At 41.9% G+C, this 17,027-nt stretch overlaps 1 protein-coding gene and 1 pseudogene across 3 annotated transcripts in view; both read right to left on the reverse strand.

Moving 5' to 3' along the window:
* APCDD1L (APC down-regulated 1 like) overlaps positions 1-17,027 on the reverse strand; it is a 52,590-nt gene that overhangs the window by 24,697 nt on the left and 10,866 nt on the right. The gene's annotated exons all lie outside the window — the stretch shown is intronic.
* On the reverse strand, positions 11,012-11,386 carry LOC695279 (large ribosomal subunit protein eL43 pseudogene; annotated as a pseudogene). Its single transcript, XR_010285.5, has one exon. The product of XR_010285.5 is annotated as a large ribosomal subunit protein eL43 pseudogene (transcript).

Consider the following 17,027-nt stretch of genomic DNA (forward strand, 5'->3'; position numbering starts at 1 on the left):
AGCAAGGAGGCTCTGAGGCTGGGGCCAAAGATGGGGAGGCTACCTTGTAAGGTGAAGTGGGGTGCAGCTTCTCAGCCTGGGACATGGGAAGGATGGGGTGCAGGTGTCTGAGATAGAGAACTGGGGAGGAGTACCACATTTAGGGGGTACATTTTGAGCATCTAGAGAGGGCACCCAGCTGGGCCCAGTCACCTCTCCACACAGCACCTGGGGACGATAATGGGCTGGAGAAGCCAGCCTCTGGAGAGGCAGAGTCCCCAGGGAAGTGGCTTGAGGGAGAAGGCTCAGGCAGAGGCCAGGCAAGGGGGCACAGTCAGAGTGGGGAGCAAGTTGTTTGATAAATAGGGTTGCAGATAAAATGCAGGATGCCCAGTTAAATCTAATTTCCATACACACAACAAAAAAAATGTTAGCATCTGTGTGTCCCAAATATTGCATGGATGAGTGTAGCAACTTGGCTATGGACAGAGAAGAAAGTCGAAACCAGGGAGATGTGTGAGACAGATTGTGCTTAATGGTTTAATTATTATTTTTATGTAAGTTCTTTTATGCCATACACAGGGCAAAAAAAAAATAATAAATCAGAAAATGCAGGAAAGCACAAAGATGATTTAAAAGCACGTCCACAGTCACCTAACCCAGAGTGAACTGCCATTAACCTGCTGGTATACATTACCTTCCAGCTTCTAGAGTCTGGGGGTGCCAAAAGGCACAGCACAGGGACTTTGGTCCCCTCTGAACTTCCATCTCTACAACAATGCCTGGCCCATGGTAGGCGGGCAATACATTTTTGTTGAATGAATAATAAATCTTTCTAGGCTTTTTTTTTCCTTATACATACATACCTGTATTTATCCAATTATCATTTTTATAAAAATGGGGTCACCCTATACCTATTATTTGAAATCTATTGTTTTAACTGAACAATAGGTTTAGCGATCTTTGTGGACAGTTGTTTTTTTTTTAAGACTGTGGGGACTAACACACATTCACACATTCACAGTCTGCAGCGGAGAAATCAGAGATGATGCAGGGGCAGAAGCAGGAGATGTAATAACTCAGTGAGGCCGGTGCCCTAATCAAGAAGAGTCCAATAAAAACAGGCTAAACTCTTCAAACAAAAGCAATATGTGGCTTGCAGTGGAATTTTCAAAATGTATAAAAAAAGGTGTAAAATGAAAACTGCAAGTCTCTTCCTACCCTGAAGCCTTGGTTGCTTCCTTCATACAGAATCACTTTAACAGTTCCTTGTGTATCCTCCCAGAAAAATGGTTTCATGCCGATCTCTGCTATTAAAGATTTTTTTTTTTATGAATGCAATCTTTCTACACACATCGTTTTGCATTTTGCTTTTTACACTTAAATTATCAGAGATAGTTTTCTGTTGCAGACTTATCTCTTATGGAAAAGACAAAATAGTATTCCATTATTTAGATGAATCTTGATGTAGCTAAGCAATCCTCTGTTAATGGTCATTTAGGTCGTGGTACCCAGACACACACACACATGCAATTATCAAAACAACAATACACTGGACACCCTTTTAAATATGTCTTGGTATAAATATTCTGGGTCTCCATTGGAGAAATTCTTAACAGAAAAATTGAATGTGCATTAACATGTCAATAGATTTGGCCAAATTGTCCTCCAAAAATACTGTTTCAATTGATCTTCCCTCAGTGATGTACAAGAGTGCCTGTGTCCTTAGATCTTGGGCCACACTGGATATTAGCAAATATAGAAAGCAAAGTTTTCATTTTTACAAGTCTAACATATGAATATTGGAAGGGAAATGACAAGTTAATGAAGCTTTGTGGTTAATCACACATTTCCGTGCCTACAAATAAACAAGGGGCGCAAGTTAATCAGCATATACTCCATTAACTTGGATTCATACCCTTCTGTTTATTTTCACTGCCATCACTCTGGCTCAAGTCACCATCATTTTTCAGATGAAAGGCTGACAGGGGCCTCTCGCTGTTTCCCTGGCACTCACTCTGGCCCCTGTAATTCATTCTCCACGGAGCAGCAAGCATGATCTTTAAAAAATGCAAATCAGCATTCTGCTTCTGCAGTACAGCTTATCTGAATATTCTGAGGGCCTTCCCCACTGTGCCTAACTAGATTTGGTATTATGCTTTTTCATAAAGTAGGGAAGCTTCTGAGTTCTCTGGCTCCCAAAGTGAGCTTAAGGGGGGCCTGGAGAGCCCCTCCAGAGGACAGATGTCATTGTCTTCTTTGCCTGTGGCATGAGGTTGGGCAGACCAGGGGCTAGAGTGCTCCCAAGCTGCTGATGCCCCTGGCTCCTGGGAGAAGCAAATATAAATAATCTCTAGAAGAAAGCATTATTATTTTCAATTATAATTTTTTCACAGATTAAGATCAAATAAATCTGAATTCTCAAAGATCCCCCAATACACAAGTAAACAATCCACTATGGAGTAACAGCTGGCAGAAGCAAAAAATGAATATCAGATATTGGAATTATCTATCACAGAATATAGAATAATATACATGAAATGTTTAATAAAATAAAACATGTAAGTTAAAAAATGAGCGAACAGCATGAGCTGTAAAAATGACCAAGCAGATCTGGAAAATGAACAAATACAACTTTGAGAAACAAAAATAACATTTTTGAAATAAGAACTTAGTGGCTGGTTCAGGGAACAGATTAGACACTGTTGAAAAGGAGATTAGTGAATTGGAAAATAGATGTAAAGAAATTACCCAAAATTTAGGGAAAAAAGAGAGGGAATGCAAACTAAGAAGAGAGGTTAAGAGACATAGGAGCTATCATGAGACAGTCTAACTAATGTCTTCCATAAAGACAAAAAAAAAAAAAAAAAAAAAAAAAAAGAAAGGGTAGAGGAGATGCAATCAGCGAAGAAGAATGTCTAACAATTTTCCAGAAGTGATAAAAGACACTAAACTACTGGAAGCACAGTGAGTACCAAGTGGGATTAAGAAAAATCCAAAGAAATAAACACTTGACCCTGCAAAGCACCAAACAGAAAGTAGTCACCAACCTAGATTTGTGTACCCATCAAAATACTCTTTCAACAACAAGGGCAAAACAAAGACATTTTCAAATAAACAATACTGAAAGTGTTCATCATCCTACACTCTATTAAATGAACTTCTAAACAAAGAAATTTATTAGGAAGGAAAATTTACTGGAGGGAAGGTTTTTTTTTGTTTTATTTTGTTTTTTGTTTTTTGTTTTTCTTTTTAGATGAAGTCTTGCTCTGTCACCAGGCTGGAGTGCAGTGGCACGATCTTGGCTCACTGCAACCTCTGCCTCCCAGGTTCAAGCAATTCTTCTGCCTCAGCCTCCGAGTAGCTGGGATTACAGGCACACACCACCATGGCTGGCTAATTTTTGTATTTTCAGTAGAGATGAGGTTTCACCATGTTGGCCAGGCTGGGAAGGTCTTAATTTTAAGAAGAAATAACAAGCAAAGAATTGGAAAATGTAATTCTTTAAATAAATAAATAAAATAATACCCTCTAATTTTGTGGGGTTAAGAAAAGAGGAAAAGGACAGAACAAAAATCCTGGAAAACAGAAGTATGTAATTTGGAAGATAAATGATTAGGTTAGTGTTCTAAATTTCTTGCATTAATCAGGAAAAGAGTTAAGATGTTATAATTTCAAGAGTTAGCTGCTAAAATAATAGAAGCATTGTGTAACTTCTAAACCAGAAGAAAGAAAGATAAAGTAATAAGAGTAAGTATAAATAAACTAATTCCTTAAATATTAAAAAAAAGCAAGAAAGGAGAAAAGGAGCATAAAAAGTGTAGTTTGTTGGAAATAAAAGATGGTTAAAAACAAATATGAAAAAATGTAAATGGTTTAATTACCAATTAACAGAGATTATCTAATTGGATTTTGAAACCCCTAGCTATGTGTTATTTACAACAGACATACTTGAATTATAGGGACACAGAAAGTATGAAAGTGAAATAATTCACAAAACTTGCCAAATACTAAGTAAAAGGAAAATGGGTGGCTACATCAAAATCAGGTAGAGTACGATATGCAATAAAAAGCGCTATTAGGGATAAAGGTGGTCACTCCACAAAAGGTCCAACCTGCCAAGAAAAGATGGCCATATCAGAACATACAAAGCAAACATTGCTAGAGCTAGAGCGAAATATTGACAAATCCATCATTATAATGGCATAGTTTTGCACAACTCTTCTGATTATTTATAGACCAAGTAGACAAAAGATCAGTAATGACACAAAAGCTTAAAAAACACAATGAACAAGTTTAATTCCTTTCATATATATGTGTGTGCCTGTGTGTGCATCTGTGTGTGTATGTGTGTGTATGCATGTGTGTTATGTAAGCATAGTGTACACAGTGGTCCCCTCATGTGCGGTTTTGCTTTCCGTGGTTTCAGTTACCTGTAGTCAACCATGATCTGGAAATATTAAATGGAAAATTCCAGAAATAAACAACTCATACATTTTAAATTGAGTGCTGTTCTGAGTAGCATGATGAAATCTTGCACCATCCTGCTCCATCCCACCCAGGATGTGAACCCCCCTTTTGTCTAGTGTATCCACATATACACTGCCTGCCCTATACAATGCGATAAGAGGAAAAAACATAGTATACATAGGATTTGGTATTATCCACAGTCTGGGGCACCCACTGGGGGTCTTGGAATGCCTCCCCTGAGGTTAAGGGAGGGACTAATGTACACACACACACACACACACACACACACATATATACTACTGTGTCCAACAATTAGAGTGTGAACATTCTTTTCAAACACATATGCAACATTTACAAAAACTGACCCCATACTAGGCCATACAATGTCTCAAAGAATTCAAAGAATTGGTATTACACAGGCTACAGTTCTGATTGCAATGCAAATAAATTAAAAGCCAGTAATAAAGATATTCAAACATTTCTATGTGTTTGGAAATTAAAAACACTTCCCAAACACTCAGGCATCAATGGAGAAATCAAAATCAAAATCAAAAGAACACAGATCTTAGAACTAAGCAAAAAGTAAAAATAGTACACATCAAAACTCATGGAATTCAGATAAAAATCAATACTTTGAGGTAAACCTATAGGCTTATGAGCATATTGTTAAAAGAAGAAAGCCTAAGAATTAAAGATAACCATCCAATTTAAGAAGTTAGAAATAGAAAAATTGAATAAGCCGAAATAAAGGAGAAGAAAAAAGCAGACGCTAATAAAACAGAAAACAAAACTAGAAGAGAGAATGAACGAGGTCTAAGTTGCTTCTGTGAAACCCCTGAGAGATTAGATCAACCTCTGCTAAGATTGATCAAATAAAGGAAAGAAAGGAAAGGAGAGTGAGTGAGTAGGGGGAAAAGAGGAGAGGAGAGATTAATAATACTGAGAATGAAAAAGAGACAAAACTACAGATCCAGCACGTTTTTATAAAAAAAGAAGTTTATGATCCAACATGTGTGTTTATAACCTGAATAGTTCTGTAAGTGTTGAAGAAATTGAGGAATAATTTAAAAATCTGCTCCCCGCCCCAAATGTAACCCAAACCAACACCAAACACTAATCAAACAAACAAAACAAACCAAACAAACAAACAAAACCAGGCAGGCCAGGTGCAGTGGCTCACACCTGAAATCCCAGCACTCTGGTAGGCTGAGGCGGGTGGATTGCTTGAGTCCAGGAGTTTGAGACTCCAGCCTGGGCAACATGGAGAAAACCCATCTCCACAAAAAAAAAAAAAAAAAATTAGGATCGGGCACGGTGGCTCACACCTGTAATCCCAGCACTTTGGGAAGCCGAGGGGGGCAAATCACGAGGTCAGGAGTTCGAGATCAGCCTGGCCAGCATGGTGAAACCCTGTCTCTACTAAAAATACAAAAAAATTAGCTGGATGTGGTGGTGGGCACCTGTAATCCCAGCTACTTTGGAGGCTGAGGCAAAAGAATCGCTTGAACCTGGGAGGCAGAGGTTGCAGTGAGCTGAGATTACGCCACTGCACTCCAGCCTGGGCAACAAGAGTGAAACTTTGTTTGGATAAAAAAAGAGAAGAAAAGAACAATATCACTCCAATTTTACATAAACTCGTCCAGAAAGTAGAAAAAGGGTGCAATCTCCAACTCACTCTGTGAGCTCTTAGTATGAATGGCAGATCTACGTTTTGTAGAGCCTGAAGTTTATTCAATTTCGGGGGCCCTCTTAAGAAAAAGAATGGAAATTCATGCAAAAATTCAAAATTGGCATAAAAGTAAATATTTAGAATTGGAAAATAACAATAAATTACAAATTTTATAAAGCTGACATGTACCACAAACACAACAAAATTTAGAGAACTCGTATATTATTTTTATTATTCAATTGAGTCTTCTACAATAGTGTTTTCCTACACTTTTTAGATTGGGTTGGCTTTACCTCTTCACATGACAAAGATTTCATATTTTCATTTTCTATGGCAAGAGTAGAAAGGCTGCTTATTCTTTCTTCTTCCTTTGTTGTAAAAATATTTTTTGTTACCGATCATTCAGGAGATTTCTTTTTCAGCTTAACAACTCATTATTATAATGTCATAAGTTTTTAGATGATCAAATTTGGAAAACTTCTGTGAATTTTCTTTCATGTATAAGCTATGAGATTTGCAACAACTTTCCCTAGACTAGCTTCTGGTTCTGCACATTTCACACCTGTCTCTCCACTGCCCCATAGTTCTAGTGATTGGTGCTGAGGACACATTCATGGTGCATCTTCACACCATGACAGTGGGCAGGTGGGACAGTGAGAAGCAGGGGTATTTGGGGAAGCCAGTCCTACCCTGACCTTGCTGGCGAGAACTTAATGACACATGGAAGTGGCTGCATAACACACAAACTTAACGGCACTAACTAAAATAATTCTCAACACAACCTCTCCGTAAGCTGATCCCCCAAGTGCCCGCGGTCACTTCAACATTCACAGCAAAAGGCAGAGTGTGAAGAACCAGTGAAAGAACCAGCAAAAGACAGAGTGGGAAGAGACTGTGTCTTCACTGATTAATATTGAAATCTGCTATGTTTTCAAAAACTTAAGTCCATGTGAACACATTGCTAGGGTTCTCACACTCGATACCCTTCCGGGTTTTGGAAAGTACTCTTGCAAGACAGAGACCCTGAATCCTTTTGAGGGCAGTGTGAAAAGGAAAAATTAAGGACAGTATGAGAGAGGAAAGGTATAGGCTAATCGCATTTATGGACACGGTTGCAAAAGTTGTAAATAAAATATGAGTAAATGGAATGTAAAGATAACACATTATGTCCATGTTGGGTCTATCCTAATAATGCAACTCATTAACATTAGAAAAATCTGTAAATATCCTTGCCACATTCACAGATTAAAAGATCTTTTCAAAGATGCAGAAAATGCATTTGATAAAATTCCAAACCCATTCATAATTTAAAAATGAGAAATAGTTTGATATGTATCTATGCTGATTAAGGGCATTATGTACCAAAAAAGCCTATTCTAAATGATATTTCTTAGTGATGAAATACTGAACTTCTGAGATCAGGAATAAATAAGACAAGGATGCCTCCATCACAATGAATGACAATGACTTTCAATGTTTTACTGACAGTCCTTGTAGCAAAACAAGAAAAAGAAATAAAAGGTATACGTATTTTAAAAGAAATAAAATGATCACTATTTGTAGATGATATGATTGTCTATGTAAAAACTCAAAATCTACAGATAAATTATTAGAAATAATAAGTGTTTAGAAAGATGTCTGGATAAAAGAAATCAATATATAAGAATCAATTATATTTTATAACAGCACATAGTTGTGGGGAGGGAATATATCATTTACAACAGTAGTTAAAAAATATAAGATACCTAGGAATAAATTTTATAAAAATATGCAAGATGTGTTTGGAGAAAATTATTAAAATTTCATGAAAGACATTAAAGATATAAATAAATGAAGTGAGATATATTCAAGGATAGACAATATTAAGAGATGTCTACCTTCTACAAACTGGTTCATAGGTATAATAGATTCCAGTCAAAATCCCAACAGGTTATCTTATTTTTTTAGGATCTTGAGAAGGTGGTTATAAAATGTATATGAAAGAGCAAAGGTGTCAGGAATTGAAAAACAGTAAGATATAGGGGCATCAGAGCTCTTATAAGATTTATTGAAAACTCAAGTAACTGTAGCATTGTATATTCTGTGAAAAGATAAACAAATTGACCAAAACAATAGAACAGAGAGCTCAGATGGTGACTCCTGAAATTTACAGAGGCTTGCTAGATAACAGGACAGGGTTACTGATAAGTGGAGAAGAGAGGGCTGGTCAAGAAATAGAGCCAGGACAATTGGTTATCCCCGTGGAAAGGAAAAAGAAGTCAGTTCATATCCCCAAATCAACTTCCAATGGGGGGAAAAAACTTAAACGTACAAAAAGGTAAAATGCTAAAGCTTTTAGAAGAAAATGTAGAAGAATATCTTATGATCTTGAGCTAGCAAAGGATTTCTTAAAATGTGCAAGTGCAAAAAGCACAGAAAGACAACCTGGTAAATACGATCCTATTAAAATGAGGAACTTCTGTTATTCAAAAGATACCATAAAGAGAATGAAAAGACATCTGCAACACACAGGACCAGCAGAGGATTAAGATACAGGATGTGTAAAGAAGTCCTCCAAATCTAAAGGAGAAGATAAATCATACCAGAGAAAAACAGACGTTAAGACATAAGCTGGTATTTCACAGAAGAGGAAACGAGAATGGTAAATAAAGATACATAGAGACTGTCAAACGCATTAATAATCAGGGCTGTGCAAATTAAGACCTAATAAGGTTATATTCTGCACACATTGGATTATCAAAATTTATGAATTCCAAAAATAGCAAGTGTAGGTGAGGACCAATGGGAACCCTGCCCATGGGAGCATAAATTGGGATGAGTACTTAGTAAAATAACACTTTTTTTTTTGAGACAGAGTCTTGCTCTGTTGCCCAGTCTGGAGTGCCGTGGCCCGATCTCAGCTCACTGCAAGCTCCGCCTCCTGGGTTTACGCCGTTCTTCTGCCTCAGCCTCCCAAGTAGCTGGGACTACAGGTGCCCACCACCTCGCCCAGCTTTTTGTATTTTTTAGTAGAGACGGGCTTTCACCGTGTTAGCCAGAATGGTCTGGATCTCCTGACCTCATGATCTACCCGTCTCAGCCTCCCAAAGTGCTGGGATTACAGGCTTGAGCCACCGGGCCCGGCTGTAAAATAACTTTTCTAAGTTAACTTTATAGGCATTTACAGCATGAGATCAGTGGTTTACAAACATTTTCTGTGAATCACAATCAGAAATACATCTTACATCACCATCTGATATATACGCCTCTGCACACACATGCACTGACACATACATACACAATGCAAACATGCACAATGTGTGAGACATGCACTCACACATAATGCAAGCATGCACACATGCACACACATGAACTCACACACAATGCAAGCATGCACACATGCACAGTGCACACACAATGCAAGCATACACACATACACATGCCTCACACACAATGCAAGCATGCATACATGCAGTGCACACACACAATGCAAGCATGCACACATGCACAGTGCACACACAATGCAAGCATGCACACATGCACAGTGCACACACACAATGCAAGCATGCACATACACGTACACATGGACTCACACACAATGCAAGCATGCACACACACGTACACATGGACTCACACACAATGCAAGCATGCACACACACATGCACTCACACACAGTGCAAGCACGCACACACACATGCACTCACACACAATGCAAGCACGCACACACACATGCACTCACACACAATGCAAGCACGCACACACACATGCACTCACATACAATGCAAGCACGCACACACACATGCACTCACACACAATGCAAGCACGCACACACATATATATGCACACACAGTGTGTGCACACAGGCACATAAACATGCACATAATGGAAACAGAAGTTTCAGGAAACAATATTGGCTCTTACTATGAGACATCCACTCCCAAGTATTCTCTTTTCTTTCATTAAGAAAGCACACTGGTTGGGCCCCACTAATGTGAGTCATGAGGCATTAAGAGATCATGACTATGATTTTGTCATATCTACACCCAGCAACAAGTCCAAGAAGGTTCCTAAGAGCCTTACTTGTAAAAGCCAAAAGCTAGAGACAAACAAGATGATCGTAGATAGAAGAGAAAAATAACTTGCAGCTTCCTCACACGTTGGAATATTATCCAGAAGTGAAAATGGAGGAGCTACAGCCACACCTAATAGTGTGCTCACACCTTAGAAACATAATATCGAGTGCCAGAAGCAAACGCAAAAGAATACGTACAGTGAGCTATGACTTTCATCAACCTCAGGAACAAGCACAGCTAAAAAAATACCCTGTTCGGGGGCACCTGTACCCTGAAAAAAAATAAGGAAAGGATAAACACAAAATTCAGAAATGGAGAACAGGTGAGTGGACAAAGACATGGGCAACGTTGTGGTTTCTGGGATGAGGGCTGGGCTCACGGGTGTCCACATTATGTTCACAGTTGACCTTTAACAACACAACACCAGAGTTAGGGGCACCAATGCCCCACACAGCTGAAAATCCACCAGTAACTTTCAACTAACTTTCAACCTAACTATTAATAGTCTACAGTTAACTGGAAGCCTTACTGATAATATAGTCAATTCACACATATTTCATATATAATATGTATTATATACTGTATTCTTACAATAAAGTGAACTAGAGAAAAGAAAATGTTATTGACAAAATCATAAGGAAAACATATTTAGTATTCATCAGGTGGAAGTGGCTCCTCATAAAGGTCTTCATCCTCATCATCTTCATGTTGAGTAGGCTGAGGAGGAGGAAGAGGAGGGGCTGGTCTTGCTGTCTCAGGGGCAGCAGAGGTAGAAGAAAATCTGGGGATAAGTGACCCGGGCAGGTGAAACTCACGTGATTTAAGGGTCAGCTGTGTTTCTTTATTCTTTTTTCTCTCTTTTTTTTACATAAATTAACCCATGTGTTATAGGCCAGTGATGTCTCAAAGAGTAGAGGAGCGTCTACTGGTCTTTCAACTCCTTCAGTCTTCTGATGGCGGACTTTACCGTGACAGCGGAAGTGGTATTGTATGTCCAGGCACCGCCGGCCACTGTCTTCATGCAGGAACCACAGTGCCAGATCCCCACAGCTCGTCTCTTCTTCTTGGTTTTGCCACAGAAAGAGCAAGTGTACTTGGCGTGCTGGCTGATTTCAATTTTCTTCACCCTTTTCTAGAGGGAGGCCCCACAGTGGGTCCCGTATTTACCGACGATCCTGACTTTCTTGGTAAGTTTGGCCATGTGGCTGCGAACTAGGTCCAAGCCCAGAGAGAGCTATTCTTTTCTTTTCTTTTCTTTCTTTTCTTTCTTTTCTCTTTTCTTTTCTTTTCTTTCCTTTTTTTTTTTTTTTTTTTTTGAGTCAGGGTTTCATTCTGTCACATAAGCTGGAGTGCAATGGGATTGGCCCACTGCAGCCTCAAACTCCTGGGCTCAAGCGATCCTCTGGCCTCAGCCTCCTGAGTACCTGGGACTACAGGTGTGCACCACTACCACACTCAGCTAATTAAAAAAAATTTTTTTTGGTAGAGATGGGGTCTGGCTATGTTGCCCAATCTGGTCTCAAACTCCTGGGCTCAGTGATCCTCTGGCCTCAGCCTCCTGAGTACCTGGGACTACAGGTGTGCACCACTACCACACTCAGCTAATTAAAAAAAATTTTTTTTGGTAGAGATGGGGTCTGGCTATGTTGCCCAATCTGGTCTCAAACTCCTGGGCTCAGTGATCCTCCTGCCTCGGCCTCCCAAAGTGTTGGGATTATAGGTATGAGCCACTGTGCCCGGCTGTCAACTGTGTTTCAAAGTATACATATACTTTGTAGTCCTCAAATATTGAATAAAAATGCACATTTGATCAAGTGAGTCCTGTTGAAAGCCCCTTCCATTCCGAAGTTCTATGAGCCCTGTACTTTGCCTGTGATTCCTGTCTCATGATCTCCTGGCATTCTGCACCCACTGAGCGCTTGGCAGTCCCTTGGCCATGCCCCACTTGTACCCACCCTGGGGCCTGTGCACTTGCCGGTCTGTCTGCCAGGAATGCTCTTTTTGGGCCTTCTGGCTCATTCTCCTCCTTCAGCTCAAGCGTCTCCTCTTTGGTGAGAACACCCCCATGACCTTGTCTCAAGGTGGGCCCTCTGGTGTCCCCTGGAGCCTGCTGCCCCCTGTGCTCCTCCAGAAACAATAGTGGGGTCCTTTCTGGCCACGGCCTGCTGGACACTGGATCCAACTGGTGCAGATCGGGATGCTTCGTGCTCACATGCCTCCTTCAGCCGACTGGGAGCTTGGGAGGACTGAGGACGCCTCTGTCTCCCTCGACTTGCCATCTGCCAACCCTAGTGCCGCACCTGCCAGAGTCACACAACAAATATGGAGCACCGGGACCAGTGGCCTAGTTTGACGGCCAGTGCAAATTGAAAATGCATGGCCCCTTGTTCAAAAAGTATTAAGAATTTCAAGACGATGACGACAGAGCGTTAAGGCCAGTGTGGGGCCCTTCTGAGTGTGGGAGTGTGTGCCTGACTGCATGGGTGGTGTGCCCAGGAAGCCGGCCCTTGGGGCCAGATAGAAGCCTTATCAAATGCTGCAGCGCTGGGGGCCACAGTGGCATGGCCTGAGTCTGAACGGGCCTGACCTTCTAGGCCGAGATGCCTCCCTGAGTCCCAGCACACACTTGCTCTTCAACCCCCACCATGCCCCGGGGCAGGGACCTCAGCTACATCCTCCAGAGGTTGAAGCCCAGGCTGAACCCCACACGGCAGTGTGAGTGGGCTCCACATGGCCGAGGAAGACACAGAGCTAATGTCGGGGGTCAGCATGGGGCAGACAGGCTGGGAGGGTGCAGGTGCCAGAGCTGGCCCTGAGGCTCAGGTGAGTGGGGCGGTTTGGTCTTTATCCTGAGACACCAGAAACCCTTGGGGTGCTACAAGCTTGCACCATGTCCACAGATGGGGTGCTGAAACAAGAGGAATTTATGTTCTCATCCTGCTGGAGGCCATGAGTCTGGGCTCAAGGTGCAGGCTGGGTTGGTTCTTTCTGAGGCTGGGCCGGGATTATTCCAGGTCTTTCTTGTGGCTTGTAGATGGCCACCTTCTCCCTGCATCTCTTCACATCGTCTTCCTTTGACACAGGTCAAAATGTCCAAATGTCCCCTTTCTGTGAGGTCATGCTGGATGAGGGCCCACCTGAATGACCTCATTTTAACTTGATGACCTCTGCAAAGACCCTTTCTCCAAATGAGGTCACACATACTGAGACCCTGGGGGTCAGGACTTCAACATATGGATTTGGGTGGGGGACACAATTCAACCAGCAGCACTTACTGAAGATTACACAGCTGGTGAGAGAAGGGACCTTGTGCAGCCTCTATTAATAGATTCTCATATTAAAAGAGAAGTCTCATGCAGAGAAGCAGAATTCCCTGTACACACACCTCAATCATTTCTCTCCCTTCTCGGCAGCAACGATATTATCGGTTTGTGCATCTCTCTAGATCTTTTCCTGTGGAGGCATATGCATAAATATATGTCCTGAGGAGGGGGGCAGTGGCAGGCTGTTTTTAAAATAAAATTTAAATCCCTGTTATGGTGAAAAACCTGGCTAATGAAAATTATGTTTCAAAACAGACTGAGGCGTTTTTGTACTAACTATGGCGTTCTCTGTCTCATTTGCAATGGAAAAGTCCCTTGTTTCAAAAAAATACATTATTAAGAGGCCTTATAATACAAACCACATTTTCCAATTCAATAGCGTACAAAGTCAGCCAAGCAAAGACAATGTAAGCTAGCTTCAAAAGCATCTTGCTCAAGAGTGAAATTTGTTCGGAAGGGCAACATTCTAATCTGAGCCGTGGGGTAGGCTGGTTGTGGCGTTGCTGAAATTTTAGCCTCCAAAATGAACCCCTTCGGTAATTGAGAACCTATTAAAGGAGCTTAAATGCAGTTTCAGATATTGCATTTCCTGATTAACAAGGATATAATTTCTTGAAGAAAGAAAGAAGAAAAAGGATTCTGTTAATATTGTTGGTTTTCCTGAATTGGCCCTTGTACAGGAAGAAAGGCCAGGGGCTGCTGGCCTGGGGGGAAGCTGATAGGGACACACTTGGGCGGGAAGAGGGTGTTGAGGGCCCAGCAGGGCAGAAGGAGGAGGTCCAGGAGAGTCTGTCTGGCCTGGCCACCTGAGTTCTGTTTGGACCTCGAGACCAGCTGAAGCCACAGCTCCCAGCTTGATAACCTTGGTCTTCACCTGCAGTCAGCCTCCCTGGTTGCAAGTGCTGAGCTAGAGCTGTGTCTAGAACATGCCTCCTCCTCCTCTGTCCAAAAGCTCCTCTGTCATTGGAGACATACCCCCATGCTTGCCCTCCGGGCAGGCATCATCTGCAGCCCCTGGCACTGCTTTTGGCCCCCTGAGGCCTTGGGTACATGCCTCACATCTCTTCCTCCCTTCTTGGAGTCTCATCTCCATCATGTGTCTGTGGGTGGCTGGTCCCCACCTTTGGTGCAGAACCCTTTAACTTCTCATTTCATTCCAATAATGAGGACACAATTTTGGCTGCTCTGATGCAGACCCACAGTAACAGCCACTGCAATGAGGTGGAAGTTGACTTTTCATCTGTGGGAGGGAGAGTTGGGGCCAGTGTGATGGCTCTGCCCAGGCTCCTTCTGGTGTGTGGCTCTGCCCCATCCTTAGGTGTGACCTTCATCAGCATGGTCCAACTGAGCTCACAGCAGGTCTATATTTCTACCAGGGGAAGGAAAGCAGGGGCTGTGTCCTTCTGGTGGCCACATAGCTGGCCACACCTAGCTGCAAGGGAGGCGGGGAAACCTTCTACCAGGCTCATTTTGTTCCCTGTTACATCCCTGGGGTGTAGAACAGTGCAAGGCACATAGTCGGCACCCACTGAATGCTTGTTGAAGAACTGAATACTTGAATGAAGAGACATTCTCACCACTGAAGTTATAGGATGTTATCTAGAAACAGTAAAGACATGCTCACTCATTTAAGCTCTCCTAAATTAGAATTTGAAGTAGAGAGAGAAAGAAGTTTGTCTTTGTATTTAAGCAGAATTAAAAAAAGAGAAAAGAACTTTCTAAGCAAATTATCTATGTAAACAGGGAATATGTTTCACCCACTTAATAATGAAGTCCAGCAGCTCTGGTCTCAACTCAAACACTCTTAGAAGCTCTTTAGCAATAAATATGCAAATTACAAATTATTCCATGTTCTTGTTGAAGCTCTTACAGGGCTCTAGAGACTCAGGGGCCCAACCTCTCTTCCCTAGGTCCCCGTCAGCAACAATAATGAATGTCCTGGGTGGCAGTGGACATGACTCTTTATATGGGACCGGAATTCCGACTTTTCCGGAAGTCAGGCTGCCCCTAACCACCATCAGAGGCAGAAACACATGTCTCTGAATTTTCCTAAGGCAACATTTACAGTCCCTGAAAGGTTGGGGGTGGGGTTTCTAGCAAAATGCAGCTAGCCACTCAGTCATGTAGGTTATGATCTTCTCGGAGATTTTCATGGTTACCTTGAAGTGATTTCCTGTGAGAGGCAGACGGAAATGCAAAAGTATTGCAAGACTGTGCGAGAAACAACAAATCCAAATGCTGATCATCATAAAAGCCCAGGCACTTTCACTCACGGGCAAGTTGGTCTTAATTTCAGTCTGTGGGTTGCTGTTAAGGAAACTGGAGCCCATCAGAATTTGGTTAAAGCTGATGGGCCAAGCAGTAGACTTCAGTTTCAAACTATCTAGAAACCACATCCAACCACCAAAAACACATGTTAAAGCAACTCTAATTGTACATTTCAAAGAACAAGTAATTTTGTTTTACTGTGGTCATTGGTAATTCCAGGCTAAATACAGCCATGTCGTGCTCTCCTGTATCTACACATACTTTTGGAGAAGAGTAGGGTTGGGTATGAGCTATTGCTTTTCCTCCCTCTTTCTATATGATTTAACATTGAGGCTTAGGAAAGGCAGCTCATATTTTGTTTTTAATGCACATTGAGCTCTAGGGGTAGCGAACAGCAGGGGTGTACAGCACATATATTATTTAGCTAACTGTTCAGAGGGCATGGTCTCAAAATAAACTTTGTAGACATATTGGTTAGCTGCTTTGGTTGTAAGCAACAGAAGCAACATTTGACTCATGTAAGCTAAAAAGGGACTTCTTGGATGGGCATGGAGCCAAGGGATGCTCTGGGAGTGCAGTTGGTGGGAACCACTCTGCAGTTTCTCCAGGACACTCAGTGGGCAGAATGTGCTTAGTTTCTGGTCACTGCACTTAAGGTTCAAAGTCCTGGGGCAAGCATCCCATGGGCCTATCTGGAGACTCACACCTCAGGTGGAGATGAAGCACCTTGACTGACAAGTCCTCTAGGACTGGAGTCAGTGAAATTCTGCTGTAGCAAAAGAAGGAGGAATGGAGCCCAGGCAGGCAAAACTGGTACCTGTCCACTGCAGTTTTGTTTCTAGCAGAGAAGGACTTGAGATGAGGGAGAGGAGAGAGCAGATTGCTCAGGGCAACGGCTCCATGGTTAATGGTACCAACACGTAGCTCAATGCATATCCCTGGCTTTGGTAAAGGATCCAACCTTCCCTGGCTCTTTTCTGTGATGAGCAAGAGGTCTTGTTGCCTCTGAGACAACCATGTGAACAGACTGTTAGCACCTCAGGGCCCCCAGGGAGCTGTGAGTTCTGGGCTTATTGGGTCTGGACTTTCACACATTCTGGATGGTTCCTGAGCAGCCACGAGCCCACCAGGTGGTAGTCTTCCTAGGCTTCTGCTTCTTCAGAAGCACCCTAGCCCCGTGGCATCCATTTCTTCAGGTATCAAGTGGTGATAAATAGCAGTACCTAAACCACAAGACAGTTGTGAAGAAATAATATAATGCTCCTA

This window comes from Macaca mulatta, chromosome 10 (genome assembly GCF_049350105.2).
Source record: "Macaca mulatta isolate MMU2019108-1 chromosome 10, T2T-MMU8v2.0, whole genome shotgun sequence".
NCBI classification, from domain to species: Eukaryota; Metazoa; Chordata; class Mammalia; order Primates; family Cercopithecidae; genus Macaca; species Macaca mulatta.